A 16,336-nucleotide genomic window follows, 5' to 3' on the forward strand; every position below is an offset into this window, starting at 1 on the left:
TTATTTATTTATTTGACAGAGATCACAAGTAGGCAGAGTCAGGCAGAGAGAGAGGAGGAAGCAGGCTCCCTGCTGAGCTGAGAGCCCGATATGGGACTCGATCCAAGGATCCTGGGATCATGACCTGAGCCGAAGGCAGAGGCTTTAACCCACTGAGCCACCCAGGCGCCCCCAAAAAAGAAATCTTAAAAAAAAAAAGAAGAATATAAAGTTGCCTTACTGGTCATGAACACTAAGGCGTAAGCATGAACACTACCTTAATGGCTGAAGAAACTGAGCAGAGCTATTCAGTGACCTGATGTAAGTTCATGCAAAGCCCTGAATGTGCCAGCTTCCCCACAAACCAGGAAGAACGATCTCCATTTTGAGAAGGAGGAACTGGAGATGCCAAGAGGTGGAGAAATTCGCCCAAGGTCACAGCAAGTAAGTAGCAGAGGCAGGACTTGAATCCAGGACCACCCGACTCTGAGCACCCTTAGCCTTGAGCTGCCTCCCTTGTACCTCCGAAACTCCCCGATGCCATGTGTACTGAGTCGAGGTGGTCTCTCCGTGTATTGGTGGGGGCCAACGGTGGGGTTATTCTCTGGGACAAGGACATGCTTGTATAATCCATTCACTCCATGGAGCCTCGCTTAGTGGCTGCTGGATGCCAGGAACTATTCTAGGAGGTTTGACTAACTCTGCAGTCACCAAAACAGACAAAAATCCTCTGCTTTTGCGGAGCTCACATTTGAGGATATTAATTACCTGCCTGGTGACTCTGGGGCCCAGAGAGGTCCTTCTTCCCAGCAGTCCCACCCAGATTCCCAGGCTGAATCTCGGTGGTCCAGATGGCTCGTGCCCATCTCGAGCCAGTCGTCAAGCCCAAGGAAGGCAGCCTGATGGGCCTGTCTGAAGGGCAGGGCTCGTCACTGCTGAATCCTTCAGACCCAGTGTGGGGGACGTGGGATTCCCCTAGATGCTGGGTACATAGAGCCAGTCGCGTCCCCTCTGCTGACTGGTGGCAGCGTGTGTCCCTGCTGTCTCCAGAGGCAGTGATGGAGGAGGGGACCACGTCCCTCTGTCCGGGGGTGGAATCTTGAGTCTCGAAACGCCTGGGGCAGTGTTGGGGTGGGCGTGCAGTGGACTGGAACACAGCCAGGAAGGGCCTTCCTGGACAGGGCCTGGCTCGAAGCTATTTACTCTTGATCATAATTTCTTAACTGATGATTTCTTTTTCTTTTCTTTTTTTTTTTTTTTAAAGATTTTATTTATTTATTTGACAGAGAGAGATCACAAGTAGGCAGAGAGGCAAGCAGAGAGAGAGGAGGAAGCAGGCTCCCCGCTGAGCAGAGCCCGATGCGGGACTCGATCCCAGGACCCTGAGATCATGACCTGAGCCGAAGGCAGCAGCTTAACCCACTGAACCACCCAGACGCCCTTAACTGATGATTTCTTAACTGATGATAACAGTTTCATTCATTATGGTTCCTATGATCTCAGCAAATATTAATCACTTTATTAGGGAATTTATGTGATTGTCCTGATTTTTTTGAGTGGGGACATGTCTCAGAGCGAGGAGCAAGTTCCCTGAGGAACAAAGAATAAGAAATCAACCCCTTGGCTCCCACATTCCTCTTGTGTTTAATTTTTATTTTATTTTTTGCATGTCATTTATTGTACAATATCTATACAACACAATGTACAGATCTAAAAGGTGTAGTTTAGGGGCGCCTGGGTAGCTCAGTGGGTTAAAACCTCTGCCTTCGGCTCAGGTCATGATCTCAGGGTCCTGGGATCGAGCCCCATGCGGGGCTCTGTGCTCAGTGTGGCGTCTGCCTCGGGTTCTCTCCCTCTCCCCCCACCCCTCCCTGCCACTTGTGCACGTACTCTCCCTCTCTCCAAGAAAAATAAAATAAAATGTCTCATTCAGTGAGTATTGATAAATGCATATGCCCACGTAACCAACATCCAAGTTCTAAAATATCTCCATCACCCCTGGGGTTTCCTCCCTTTCCTGTTCTGTCACCTGTGGGACCACCCTCACTATACATCAGTTTTACCTGTTGTTAAGCTTCGCCTTTGATCACAGGCTGCTTTAGAGCTATTTCTGCTGCAGGTATGATAGTTTGTTTCTTCTGCTGCTCTTCCTATGTATCTTTTATTCCAACATGTGAGCCTGCTTTACTTGGTTTATCTAGTCTCTTAATGATGGACATTTGGACCCTTGGGTGTCCTTTTTCTTTTTTTTTTTGTTATTACCAGTAAGGCTACTGTGAACATTCTTGTACAAGAATGTTGTACAAGAATGTCTTGTGTGTTTTCATTTATTTTGGGTGAATGCCTAGAAGTGAGATGTCTGAGTTATATGATAAAGATAAAGTTAATTGTTTTTTTTTTAATTTTAAGATATTTATTTATTTATTTGAGAGAGAGAGGGAGAGAGCAAGGGGAGGAGGAGAGAGAGGGGGACAAACAGATTCAATGCTGAGCACTGAGCCAGATGCGGGGCTCGATCCCATGACTTACATCATGTTGGAACCCAAGAATCAGACGCTCAACTGACTGAGCCCCCCAAGCGCCCCCAAAGATAAAGGCAGTCTTCATTTTATAAGAAACCACCAAAGAGTTTTCCCATGGGTCTGGTTGTTCTATGTCCTTGCCAATAATCCTTGTTTTCATAGGTTAATTTTAGCCATTCCGGTTGGTGTAAAATGGCAACTCACTTGCTTTTCTCTGATGAATTGTGATGTTGAGTACTTTTTCGTAGGATAATAAACATTTATTATCTTACACAGTTCCTAAGAATTCAGGAGTGGCCTTGCTGAGTGGTTCTGGCGCAGTGTCTCAAACAGAAAGCTCGCCAGGCGCTGGGAGGTCTGCTTCCTGGCTGACTCATTGGCCTGGTCGATGGTGGGGCTCAGTTCTTCATTGGCTCTCAGGCCAAGGGCTCAGTTGCTCTGCCCATGGACTTCTCCTTAGGGCTACTCATGGCCTGGCTGCTGGCTTCCCCCAAAGAGAATGATCCGAGACTGAAAATGACGAAGACTGAAGAGTCAGCGTCTTTATACCATAACTGTGGATGTGACATACACCACTGGGCCATATGCTGTTGGTCACACGGACCAACTCTAGCATAAGCATAATGTGGGAAAGGACTATAAGGCTGTAAATGCCGGGAGATGGGGATTATCGGGGGCTCTCTTGGAGGCTGGCAACCACAGTTCTATTGCTACCACGAATGCAAGCTATCTTTTTTTTTTTTTTTAAAGAATATTAAATCAGTCTTGTATTCCTGGATAAATGCTGCTAGGTCATGGTATGTGATCCTTTTTATATATTGGTGGCTTTGATTTGCCAATATTTTCCTAAAGATTTTTTTTTAATACCTGTGATCATGAGTGATATATTACAGAATTTTATTTTCTTGTAATGTCTTTATCAGGCCTTAATATCATGGTTTTGCTGACCCTGTTAAAAAATTGGGAAAGTGTTCCCTCATTCTCTGTTCTCTGCAAGATTTTGTATAAAATTGGAATGATTTCCTCCCTAAATATTTGATATAAGTGTCCATCAGGGCTTTCATTTTTCTTTAAGGGAAGGTTTTTATTTATTATTTATTATTTATTATTTATTTATTTATTTGACAGACAAAGATCGATCACAAGTAGGCAGAGGCAGGCAGAGAGAGAGAGGGAAGCAGGCTCCCTCCTGAGCAGAGAGCCCCATGTGGGGCTTGATCCCAGGACCCCGGGATCATGACCTGAGACGAAGGCAGAGGCTTTAACCCACTGAGCCACCCAGGTGCCCCAATGGAAGGTTTTTAATAACATTCAATTTCCTATCTTTGGAAAGGAATTTTATATGTGGTCAGGATGGACTAAGATAGAAATAAATCAATTTTTAAGTATACTGGTATAGGATTGAAATTCTGCTTTTTTCTCTTAAAAAAAAAAAAGGACAAAGTTTTCTCAGATAAGAAAATGTAAACGGGGCACTGGGTGGCTCAGTGGGTTAAGCCTCTGCCTTTGGCTCAGGTCATGATCTCAGGATCCTGCGATTGAGCTCTGCATTGGGCTCTCTGCTCAGCAGGGAACCTGCTTCCCTCTCTCTCTCTGCCTACTTGTGCTCTCTCTCTGTCAAATAAATAAATAAAATCTTAAAAAATGTAAACAAAGTTTTTTTTTCCCTCTTTTGACTGCCCAGAAAACCAAAACTTAGGTTTTGTCTTTATCAGGTCTTTGACTACTTAAAGTTAAAACTTCTCAGTATTACAAGTTTTGCTAACAACTATATAACCCTACATATTTGCCTTTAGAATCTCTTACTGTCACCTTGATTAAATAATTTTTAAGTTTCATCATGATCTATAATGTTATTTAAGCATGTGCTTTATAACTTTAGGAGGTTTTTTAGCAAACTGCCCCAAGATTTAAATTGTAAATGAAATCTTTTTGATTAGGCTTGTTTATTTGGTATATTATGTTCTGGTATAAGGCCCTCACTTAATACTATGATTATTGAAGTGTTAGGTGTCACAGAAATAACTGGGTATTCTTGTCAACTATATTATAATAAATTCCAATCAGATCTTTAAGAACAACAAAACAAAATTCAATTTTCTTAGTATTTATAGGACAGTTCAGATTTTCTACTTCTTTGTATCACTTTTCATAAATTATGTTTTTTTAACATATATAGCATTCATATAAGTTGTTGAATTTGTTGGCATAAATCATTTCATATTCTTTTAGTACTCATTTATAGATTTTTTTTTTTAAGTAATCACTACACCCAACGTGGGGATCCAACTCATGATCCCAATAACATTCAGTTCTGTGTATTTTCTAGTTTCTCTTGTGATGTCTTCTTTGATCCATGGGTTATTCAGACGTATATTGTCTAATTTCCAAATATAGGGGCCTTTTTAGATTTCTTATTGTTACTGATTTCTAATCTATTTATTTATTTATTTATTTTTTTTTTAAAGATTTTATTTATTTATTTGACAGAGAGAAATCACAAGTAGATGGAGAGGCAGGCAGAGAGAGAGAGAGGGAAGCAGGCTCCCTGCTGAGCAGAGAGCCCGATGCGGGACTCGATCCCAGGACCCTGAGATCACGACCCGAGTCGAAGGCAGCGGCTTAACCCACTGAGCCACCCAGGCGCCCTGATTTCTAATTTAATTCCATTATGAACAGCAGTAATGTACATGGTAGAAAAATTTAGGTGGTAAAAAAGGATTGAATGTGGTAGAAAGTACATATGTTTCCCATCCCCGCCTGCCTTCCACCTACCTGTCTTCCTTCTTTTCTTTTTTCATTAAGAAATATTTGCTAAACGCCTACCTGCCAGGCACTGGGGCTGTATCCATTTAATAAGAGACCCGAGTCTCTGATGTCCGTATAGTATTGAGCTTCTCCTGATAGGAGACAGATAATAAGTTAAGGAAGTAAAATATATTCTGTATCTGGTGGCAATGAGTAGGAAAGAATGAAGCAAAGAAGGATTAGGTGTGATGGGAGAAGGTAAATGCTCTGTGAGGTTGGGTTTAGGAAGGCCTCTCTGATGAGGTGAGTGACTGATTAGAGACTGTAGTAAAGTGAGGAAGTGTGGCTATTTGGAGAAGTGTGTTTCAGGCATAAGCCATAGTAAGTGCAAAGGCCCTGAGGGCAGAGCATGCCTAAGGCCAGAAGGTGAATGGAAGAGTAGGAGGCCAGAGGTCAAAGGGGGAGACACCAGAGGTCACCCCGAGCCACCTTCCAGAAGTATTCTGTGCATGACCAAGCATAGTCTAAGTATGTAGTGTTTAATTCACATAAATGGCAGTATATTTATTCACTCTCTTTTGTGTCCAGTTTTTTTCTTCTTCACAGCATACCTTGAAAATCCATCCCACGTTCTTTTTCATAGCAGTTAGTACAGAGTGTGAATGTACCAGGGCCCTGTTGGTGGACATGGAGGTTATTTCTGGGTTGTGCTTATCCAAAGGATGCCGGCAGCAGTGCTCCAGCTTATGTGGCACTTGGCAGGCAGCCTTTGGACTGAGGTACACGTGCCCCACATCCACCTCATCCCCACACTCCTGCTCGGAAGATTTTAAGGGAATCCTTTCCAGATCTCCAACTTCACCTGACTTGCCTGAGGAATCTGCTGGGTTTTCCTTCCTTTCTTCCCTTTCCGATGGCCCAGCTCTCCAGAAAAGATAGGGGGGATGTAAAGTATGGAAAGAAATCTCTTCCTCCTTTCTAGTCATACAATGATGCCTTGCTCCACGTGTGAAAACCTCAAGAATCAGAAAAGAACAATTTGAGATGTCTATGACAAACACATTTTCCAGCCCACCTTATGAAGGCATGTGACTCTGGTCAAAAAAACTGGGGGTGGTGCGGTGAGGGCACCCAGCTGGCTCAGTCGGTAGCCATGCGACTCAATCTCAGGGGTGTGAGGTCAAGCCCCATGTTGGGCATGGAAAATTTTGGGGTGCCTGGGTGGCTCAGTGGGTTAAAGCCTCTGCCTTTGGCTCAGGTCATGATCTCAGGGTCCTGGGATCGAGCCCCGCATGGGGCTACCTGCTCAGCATGGGGGAGTGCCTGCTTCCCCTCTTCTCTGTCTGCCTGTCTCTGTCTACTTGTGGTCTCTGTCAAATAAACAAGATCTTAAAAAAATAAAAAATAAAAAATAATTTTAAAAAAAGTCCGTATCTTTCAAATGCCAGAAGTTCATGCTCTTTGCAGTTATTTTGACTTATGATGGAAAAGTGGATAGGACAGTCTCAAAGTTTATAAAGACTGTGCTAAGTTTTTTTAAGATTTGGTAAGAGTGTATAGGAGCAGCAGGTTGTGCGGACGCTGATTTAGCTACCACGCAGGTGTGTCTCCCTGTAATTATTCCCTGGGTGTGTGTTCTGGGGATGTGAGCAGTATTATCGTTGCTTGCCACCCAGAGTCCCCTCCCCACTGAGCAGCATGGTCCCCTTCCTTTGCCCACACACAAGGCCAGGCCACTTGATCTCTTCCAGTTCAAGAGGTAGAAATCAATTTCTCGTTTGCAGTTTCCATTAGTACTTCCCTGCAGACAGAGGTGTATGTCTTCTCATCTGTCTAAGAGCCATTTGAATTTTTCAGTAATCACTCTGAAGTCTCAGCCCGTTTTTCTAGCAAGTCATTGGGGGGTGGGGATGTTCGTCTAATTAATTTACAGGAGCTCTTTCTGTGAGAAATAAATCTTTTTTTCCAACATTGTCATTTGACTTTGTTTATTGTGTTTTGTTGTTTAGCATGTAAAACCTTTTTTTTTTTTAACCTTAGTCAAATCTCTTCATTTTTTTCTCTTATTACTCTTAGGTTTTGTGGTGTATTTAGAAAGATTATTTCTAGATAATAAATGGTTTCTCTTCTGTTTTCTTCTAGTAGTTTTTTTTTTTAAGACTTTTAAAATATATATATATAGAGAGAGAGAGAGAGAGACAGACAGCATAAGCGGGAGGAGCAGAGGGAGAGGGAGAGAGAGAATCTCAAGCAGACTCCACACTGAGTGCAGAACCTGTTGCTGGGCTCAATCCCAAGACCCTGAGATCATGACTTGAGCTGAAATCAAGAGCTGGATGCTCAACCGACTGTGCCACTCAGGCGCTCCTCTTCTAGTAATTTTATAGTTCTGTTTGTGTACATGTTTAAGTCTTTGATGCATCTGCATTTTGGGGTATTAGGTGTGAGGTAGGGATCCTTATTTTATTTTCTCTTGCAGTTGGCTGTCCGCTTGTCCCAACAGCATTGATTGAATAATGTGTCCTTTCTTCACCAAGCTGATATGTTTTTATCTCACTTTCACTTTTGTTCTCATTCTTTGAACACACCTCCCATGAACTTCTTTTTATTCCATGCTCTGTGCTAGGTGACTGGGACACAGGAGTGAAACAAACCTTGTCCTGGCCTTGTTTGTTCATCTTTATCTCATTCATCCACCCAGTGCTTTCTGGAGTCTTTTCCCTGTTGGGTCCTGTGCTAGGTAGTGGTCACTAGACAAGTGGTCAATGCTAGGCTGGGGGAGTCTTGGGGGGAGGGTCCTTAGTGAGTATGGAGCTTGGGGAGGGCCCCCAGGAAAAGTGGATGGCAGAGTCAAGGAAGAGTGAGCTAGACAAAGTGGAAAGATGGAGGCATGGGTAACCACATGTGCCAGAGTAAAATTGTAATGGGGAATTTATGGGAGGCTGGCTTGGCTGAAAAGTAGCCGGTGGGACCGGAAGTGGTAAGAGAAGAGCCATTCAGGCTCTTCAGGGACAGATCATGTTAACACATTTAGACTTGATCTTGAGGGCAGCAAGGACCCTGTGTCATGGTCACAAAAGAAACCGAGGACAAAAAAGGAATGAAAGAGAATTTGCTTTACTGTTTTTCAAAGACAGTTGCCCTTACTCTGTGCAGAAGACCTACCCATGTTTATCCTTCTGGCCTTTTTGCTATGATGTTGGTGCCTACTTGTGATCTCTGATGTCAAATAAATAAAATCTTAAAAAAAAACAAAACTTAAAGGGTCAGGGTCACAAAATACTGTTTCTCTGTGCTATCTTCTTTCTCAGGCAAGCTCTCTCTTTTAGGGAGACAAGATGGCCTCAGTGGCTCCAGGTTCATATCGTGTTCACGAAGCAAACCCAAGGGAAGGAGAGGATGACTCTTCTGACATTCCAGGAAAAATCCCAGGGCTGAATGTCAGCACCTAAAGCTGGGGGCTGGGGTTGGCCTTCCCTGAACAATGTGGAGGAAGAGTGAGGGATGGACTTCCCCCAAAGAGAGTTAGGGGCAGTTTCCAGAGAAAGGGGAGTGGATGGTGGGCCAGCAAAACCAGCTAATACCCATTTCACTGTGGCTTTGGAGGGTGAGAAGGGAAGGGTCCCTGTGTTCCTGGAGAGGGGAGCAGGATCTGGAAGTTACTGAGATGTCCTTGGCCCAGTCTTTCCAAGCTCCTGGGATGACCAAGGCTTGTGGTTGAGGAGAGCCCCTTTCTGCATCTCGTGGGAAGGTGTGGTTTCGCCACCAGCAAATCCATGCAAGGTCACTGAGGTTCAAGTCCAAGGGCTAGCAGATGCCTGACCTCTGTGCATTGACCACCAACCTCATGCCAGAGGGGCAGGCCTGTGTTCACCATGGTCCCCTGCCCTCTGCTGTTCCTGGAGTCCCCCTGTTTCACCCTCTGAAGTCTCCTATGTCAGGCTTGGGGGAGTCCTGGGGGTCCTCAGCTTATCTCCACTCTCAGAGTGACCTGGTGCCTGCTGTTCTAGTCTCGGCTCAGCTGCCTCTTGTTGCCCCCCACACCCCTCCATGGGTACCCAGAGCCTCCCTTCTGGCTCAGTCACCTTGCCGCTGTCTGCATCCCCTACGGAGGCCTGTGTGGATTTCCTTCCCTTTCCCCAGGGTTCATGTGGCTTCTAGCTTCTTTTTATCCAACTGCTGTCTTTGTGGGCTTAAGGAGAAAGCAGAGTGTTCAATCTAATAGGCTTGACCAGGAATCCTGGGCTTGGGGTGGTTTGCTTGTTGATTGATTGATTGATTGATTTTTTTTTTTTTTTAACCACAACCTATTTAAAAGATAGTCAGTTCACATGCCTTAAGGTTCAAAAGAGGATGTGATTGTGTAAAGGCTCCCTCCATTTCTGTGCCCCGGGCTCCCTGTTCTCCTCCAGGGAGGCAAACCACTCTTCCCTTGTGTGTTTTCTGGAGAAAACAAAAACAAAAACTGCCTTTCCAAGCAAATGCTGATACGCACACCACTCTACCTCACCTTTTTTCCCCAAGCTTAGCGAACTGAATGCCCGGTGCTGGACCTCACTGCTTCTCACTGACCTCTTTACCCGGGAGAGAGCACTGATAGCACGTCAACACCCTCCTTACTCTTCCATTCAGCTGTAATTCAGGAGTCCGGAGGTAGTCTTGTAGGGTCTCTGCTGGCTTTCCTTCATTGCTTCTGTAAACAGTGCTGCAGGACTAACGTGCCGGGCCCGGGTTCCCCACCTGCGTGGGTAAAGCTGGCATCCGTCCCCAGAAGGAGAGTTACTGACTCCAGAGTGCATAGCAAGTAGAGAGGCTCCCTGTAAACATGGAACCACGAGCAAACCCAGGAATGAATGAGTCTCAGCATGGTCACCACCACGACGGACCTCATTCATGGTTTACCAGTTTTCCCACCAATCTCCTTTTTCTGCCCCAGGATTTTATCCAGTTTCCCTTTGAATATAGCTGTCCTGTCTTCTTGGTCCCCTTTAATCTGTGACAGTGTCTCAGTCTTTGTTTTTTGTGACCTTGACCCTTTAAGTGTTTTTTTTTTTTTTAAGATTTTATTTATTTATTTGACAGAGATCACAGGTAGGCAGAGAGAGGGGGGGAGGCAGGCTCCCTGCTGACCAGAGAGCCTGATGTGGGGCTCGATCCTAGGACCCTGGGATCATGACCTGAGCCAAAGGCAGAGGCTTAACCCACTGAGCCACCCAGGCACCCCACCCCATCTTCTTGATCCTTTCATCTCTCCATGGACACGTGGACTGCTTCTGTAATCTGACTATTGTAAATAATGCAGCACAAACATCAGCATGTATGTATCCCTTTTAATTAATGTTTTTATATTCTTTGGGTAAATACGCGTTAGTGTGTTTATTGGATCATTGGGTAACTCTATTTTTAACTCTTTGAGGTATCTCCATACTGTTTTCCACTGTGGCTGCACCAGTTTGCATTCCCACCAACAGCGTTAAGAGGGTTCCTTTTTCTCCACATCCTTGTCAACACTTGCTACTTGTGTTTTTTATTTTAGCCACCCTGACAGGTATCAGGTGATATCTCCTTGTGGTTTTGATTTGCATTTTCCTGATGACAAGTGATGTTGAGCATCTTTTCATATGTCCATCACTTCAGATGTGGCCATCTGTATGTTTTCTCTGGAGAATGTCTATTCATGTCTTCTGCCCATTTTGAATTGGATTGTCTGTGTTCTGGCTGTTGACTTGTATAAGTTCTTTATGTATTTTGGATACTAGTCCTTTATCAGTATGTGATTTGCAAGTGTCTTCTCCCATTCCATAGGTTGCCCTTTAGTTTTGTTGACTGTCTCCTTTGCTGTGCAGATGCTTTTTATTTTTTAATTTTTTATTATTTTTAAAAAATTTTATTCATTTATTTGACAGAGCTCACAAGTAGGCAGAGAGGCAGTCAGAGAGAGGGGGGGAAGCAGGCTCCCCGCTCTTGGGGAGGTCCTGGGACCATGAGCTGAGCCAATGGCAGAGGCTTAACTCACTGAGCCACCCAGATGCCCCCAGAAGCTTTTTATTTTGATTTAGTTCCAAAAGTTTATTTTTGCTTTTATTTCCGTTGCTTCAAGAGACATCCAGAAAAATGTCACTATGAGAACTTGGCCCTTTTGAAGAGTCCTGATTAGTTATTTTATAGACTGTCCTTCATGTTTTCTTTTTTAATTAATTAAGTTTTGTTTTGTTTTGTTTTATTATTTTATTTGTCAGAGTGAGAGAGAGAGCACAAGCAGGGGGAGTGGTAAGCAGAGGGAGGAGCAGGCTCCCCACTGAGCAGGGAGCCCGATCCTGGAGTCGATCCCAGGATCCCAGGATCATGACCTGAGCCGAAGGCAGACGCTTATTATCGACTGAGCCACCCAGTGTCCCTGTAGACTGTCCTTCGATTTGAGTTTGTCTCATGCTTTCTCGTGATTGGAAAGAGCTTCTGTACTTTGGGCGGGAATGCCCCAGGAATGATGCTGTGTCCTCCTCAGTGCACTGCATCAGGACATCATGGTGTCAGTTTGTCTCTGATTGTACTGCCCTTGGTCATGTGGTTGCTAGGTTTGTCCACAGTATTACTTTTTTCCCTTTGTGAGTTAATAAATATCTTGGAGAAGATAACTTTGAGACTGTGCAGATACCCTGTTTCTCCTCCAGCTTTTGCCCACCAATTTGAGCATCCATCCGTAGGTGTTGATGGGAAGGTGAAGCATGTGGTTCTGGAGCCCCCTTACCCAGAGTTCTTTGTGGCAAAGGAGACGTGCTAACATTTGTTAGCAAGCGCACAGGCTGAGCTGAAGGCCCTAGGCTGCTGAGCACAGCCCAGTGCGGTGTAGGAGCTTCTCTCTACAGCTCCTCCTTCCTGGCAGTCCTCTTGAGCTGGGGCCTCACCCTGGGCATCCTCATTGCGCAGTAGGTTGAGCATCCAACTCTTGGTCTCAACTCAGGTCATGATCTCAGGGTCATGAGATTGAGCCCTGTGTTGGGCTCCACACTAAGCATGGAGTCTGCTTGAGATTCTCTCTCTCCCTCTGCCCCTTCTGCTCGTGTGCACTCTTCGCTCTCTCTCTCAAATAAGTAAATAAATCTTTTTAAAAAATTACCAAGAGGGGTGCCTGGGTGGCTCAGTGGGTTAAGCTTCTGCCTTCGGCTGAGGTCATGATCTCAGGGTCCTGGGATTGAGTCCCGCATTGGGCTCTCTGCTCAGCGGGGAGCCTGCTTCCCCTTCTCTCTCGGCCTGCCTCTCTGCCTATTGTGCTATCTCTCTCTGTCAAATAAATAAATAAAATCTATAAAAAAAATTTTAAAATTACCAAGAAAAAAGAAGTGGTGGCAAGCTCAGGAGGAAAGAGGAGGAGAGGTCAGGAGGGGAGGATGCTTCCCAGGACCTTGTTGTTCTTCCCATTGTATTTCCTGCAGCCATCATGTTCTGACTTGGTGTTGTCCTTGGGGATGATGAGGACATCTGGGGTGCACTGCACCGCTGGGAGCTGCCCACAGCAGCCCCACATGCCATCCTTGTGGGTCACGAGCACCTCTCCTGGGCTGCCCTGGGACCCCTCTGCCCTCCTCCCTCAAGTTCAGCTCTTCTGTCTGTTTAATGGGGGGGGGGGGACCAGCTCTGGGGTTGCCGAGAGCCGCATAGGCGGGGCTCATGGTCAGATCTGCAGCCCAAGGGGCTCCTCAGTCTGGGGTCTGCAAGTTGCAGGTGCAGGCGGGAAAGTTGAGAGGCAGAGCGGTCAGTCCAGCCTCAGAAGTCCAGGCTTTCCAAGCCCCTGGGAGGCTGCCCTCAAATAGGGTCAAGTGCAGCTCTCATCTGCCTTCCGGGAACTGCTCCTCATCCCCCTGCCAGCTCTGACTCCTCCTTCCAGGCCAGCTCAGTCTATCTGGCTCTGTTTTATTCTCTTCTGTTTCTTTTCTGTTTGATTGCTTCACTGAGGTAGAACTGACATGCAGTAAGTGTATTATTAAGTGTATATTTAAAGTGTACAACTGGTAAACTTTTCTTAAGATTTTACTTACTCACCAGCGAGCTGGAGCGGAGAATGGGGAGGGTCAGAGGGAGAGAATCTCAAGCAGACTCCGTGTTGAGCACAGAGCCCGATGTGGGGCTTGTTTCCACAACCCTGAGATCATGACCTGAGCCAGAATGAAGAGTAATCCGTCAGAGAGTGGCCACAGCATTAGGCAGGGGGATTCAGGGGAGAGGAGAGTGAAGGCTGGCTGCCGGGGTCCACCTGAGGTTCAGAACCAGTGTCTGTCTAGCGGGAGCAGCCCTTGGCCCCAGCATGCTGGCTGCTGGCTGAGCCCACTGCCGTGCTGGTACACAACCCACTTAGCGGCAGGAGAGCTTCCTGATAGAGATCCGGAGGCCCCTCACATCCCAGCTGACATACTTCCCACTGAACATCCCAAGAACCCATCATCCCAATGAGGATTATTCACAGTGACCTTGTCCTGTGGCCATAAGACCTTTGGGTCACCACTCACATACCTCTTGTCGTGAAAGTCACCCGTCTACTCCCCTCCTTGGGAGTCCCAGCAGTCCTGTAGGTCAGCCCCACAGAGGTGGCTGGTGCTTACATTGTGTTCCTGCCCCACTAGGGGCTGAGGGCAGAGCAAGTGCCTGGCCTGGATGTTGAAGGAAGCTCCCCGCTAAATGGGCCAGGGGTGTGTGGGGCAGGGATATGTTTCTCTGGTATCTTTCGATACTTTATATAAATCCATGCTTCCTGGGGGCGCCGGGGTGGCTCAGTTGGTTAATAAGCATCTGTGTTTGGCTCAGGTCAGGATCTCACGCCCCACGTCGGGCTCCCTGCATAGTGGGGAGTCTGCCGCTGCCTCTCCCTCCGTCTGCTGCTCCCCCTGCTTGTGCCTGCGTACTCTGTCAAATAAATAAATAAATAAATTCTTTAAAAAGAATCATAATAAATCCCTGTTTCTTTTCTTAGAAAAGAAAGTGATAAACTCCTAGAATCAGAATTGTGGTTCCCAGATTTTACAATGAGCATTTTTGCATGTTTATTGTAGAAAAAGTTTAGAATATAGATAAGAAATAAAAAGACAGCATACTCTGTATACTAGTACTGCTAGTCCTGACTGGTAACCAAAAGTTAATGTTTGGTATGTTTCCTTCATTTCTTTTTTTTTCTTTCCCTGAACCCTCTGAATGCTCACTCTGGGTCCAGTCTCGTGCTAGACATCCTTGGGGACACAGCAGCAACCCAGACAGCTCTGTCCCACTGTCCTGGGACTCAGAGGAGAGTCCCTCCTCTATTGGAGAAGACAGACTCCTCCCTAGACAGTGATGGCCCCAAGTGGGCATAACTCAGCTCTGGAGACTGAGAGAACCCAGAGGGGTACCTGACTTTGCTTAGGGGTCAGGGAAGGCTCCCTGGAGGAGAGGCCCCTGAACTGAGCCCTGGGCCAAGGGAGCACACATAAAAAATGTTTTGAATATCGAATATAATTCTGCACATATGAAGGACTGGTAGTAGAAGATATGCTGATCATATATATGGGACCTGTAGGTCATTTTAAGGAATCTGGACTTTATATCTTAGAGTCAGTAGAAGCCATTGAAGGGTTTTAAGCAGGGGAGTACCTTGATCTGATGGTCTGTTTGTTTATTTATTTATTTTTATTAAAAGATTTTATTTATTTATTCGACAGAGAGAGATCACAAGTAGGCAGAGAGGCAGGCACAGAGAGAGGGGGAAGTGGGCTCACTGCCGAGTAGGGAGCCCGATGTGGGGCTCGATCCCAGGACCCCAAGATCACGACCCGAGCAGAAGGCAGATGCCCAACCCACTGAGCCACCCAGGCGCCCCTCCAATGGTCATTTTAATATGGTGACTTCGGAATTGGAACATGCATGAGGATGGGACCAGAGATCAGGGAGGCGGCTGGGCCAGGGCAGAGGCCTGGAAACCCAAATGCACTGTTTATGTTTCTGGCTTGGACAAGTTGTTTGGTTTTGTGTTATATCGAGGTGTAACTGACATCCACCATTATATTAGTTGCGAGTATAGAGCATGATTTGGTATTTGCTTGTATTGCAAAATTATCTCCACAGTAAGTCTAGTTAATACCGATCACCGTGTGTAGGTATAGAATGTTCTTTTTTCTCATGAGAACTTTTAAGATTTGCTCTCTAAGCAGCTTGCAAATTTGCAGAACAGTATTATTAACTGTAGTCACCATGCTGTATGTGACACCCCCAGACTTGCGTATTTCATAACTGGAAGTTTGTTCCTCTGAACTCTCTGTGCCCACTGGCCTCCCTCCTGCCCTCTACTCCTGGCAACCAGAACCAGTCTGTTCTCCATATCTGTGAACTTTTTTTTTCTTGATTTTGTTTTAGATTCCGCCTACAGGTAAGATCATACAGTACATGTCTTTCTCTGCTGTGTTTCACTTTGGATAATGTCCTCAGGGTTCATCTGTGTTGTTGTAGATGGCAAGATTTCATTCTTCTTTTATGGTGGAATCATATTCCATTGTCCATATATGACACACTTACCACATTTTCTTCATCCATTCATCTGTTGATGGACACTTCAGTTGTTTCCATACCTTAGCTAATTTTTTTTTTAAGATTTTACCCATTTATTTGACAGAGATCACAAGTAGGCAGAGAGGCAGGCAGAGCGGGAGGGGGAAGCAGGCTCCCTGCTGAGCAGAGAGCCCGATGCAGGGCTTAATCCCAGGGCCCGAGCTAAAGGCAGAGACTCATCCCATTGAGCCACCCAGATGCCCCCATACCTTAAGTAATGCTGCAGTGAACACAGGGCACATAGATTTTTTAGAATTCGTATGTTTCTTTTCTTTGGATAAATACTCAAAAGTGGAATCACTGGATTATTTGGTAATTCTATTTTCATTTTTATTTTTTCTCGGAATCTCCGTACTGTTTTCTATAGTGGCTGCCCCAGTTCACATTTCCACCAACAGTGCACAGGGATTCCCTTTTCCCCACACCCTTGCCAACTCTTGCCATTTCTTGTCCTTTTGTTTGTTGAGAGGTTTTTTTTTTTCTTTTTTTTTTTTTTTAAGATTTATTTATTTATTTGA

The 16,336-nt window shown here is 45.5% G+C and overlaps 1 protein-coding gene across 2 annotated transcripts in view; it reads left to right on the forward strand.

Moving 5' to 3' along the window:
* The window catches only part of OPA3 (outer mitochondrial membrane lipid metabolism regulator OPA3), a 70,166-nt gene that overhangs the window by 10,528 nt on the left and 43,302 nt on the right, over window positions 1–16,336 (forward strand). The window lies entirely within an intron of this gene.

This window comes from Mustela nigripes, chromosome 17 (genome assembly GCF_022355385.1).
Source record: "Mustela nigripes isolate SB6536 chromosome 17, MUSNIG.SB6536, whole genome shotgun sequence".
NCBI lineage: Eukaryota > Metazoa > Chordata > Mammalia > Carnivora > Mustelidae > Mustela > Mustela nigripes.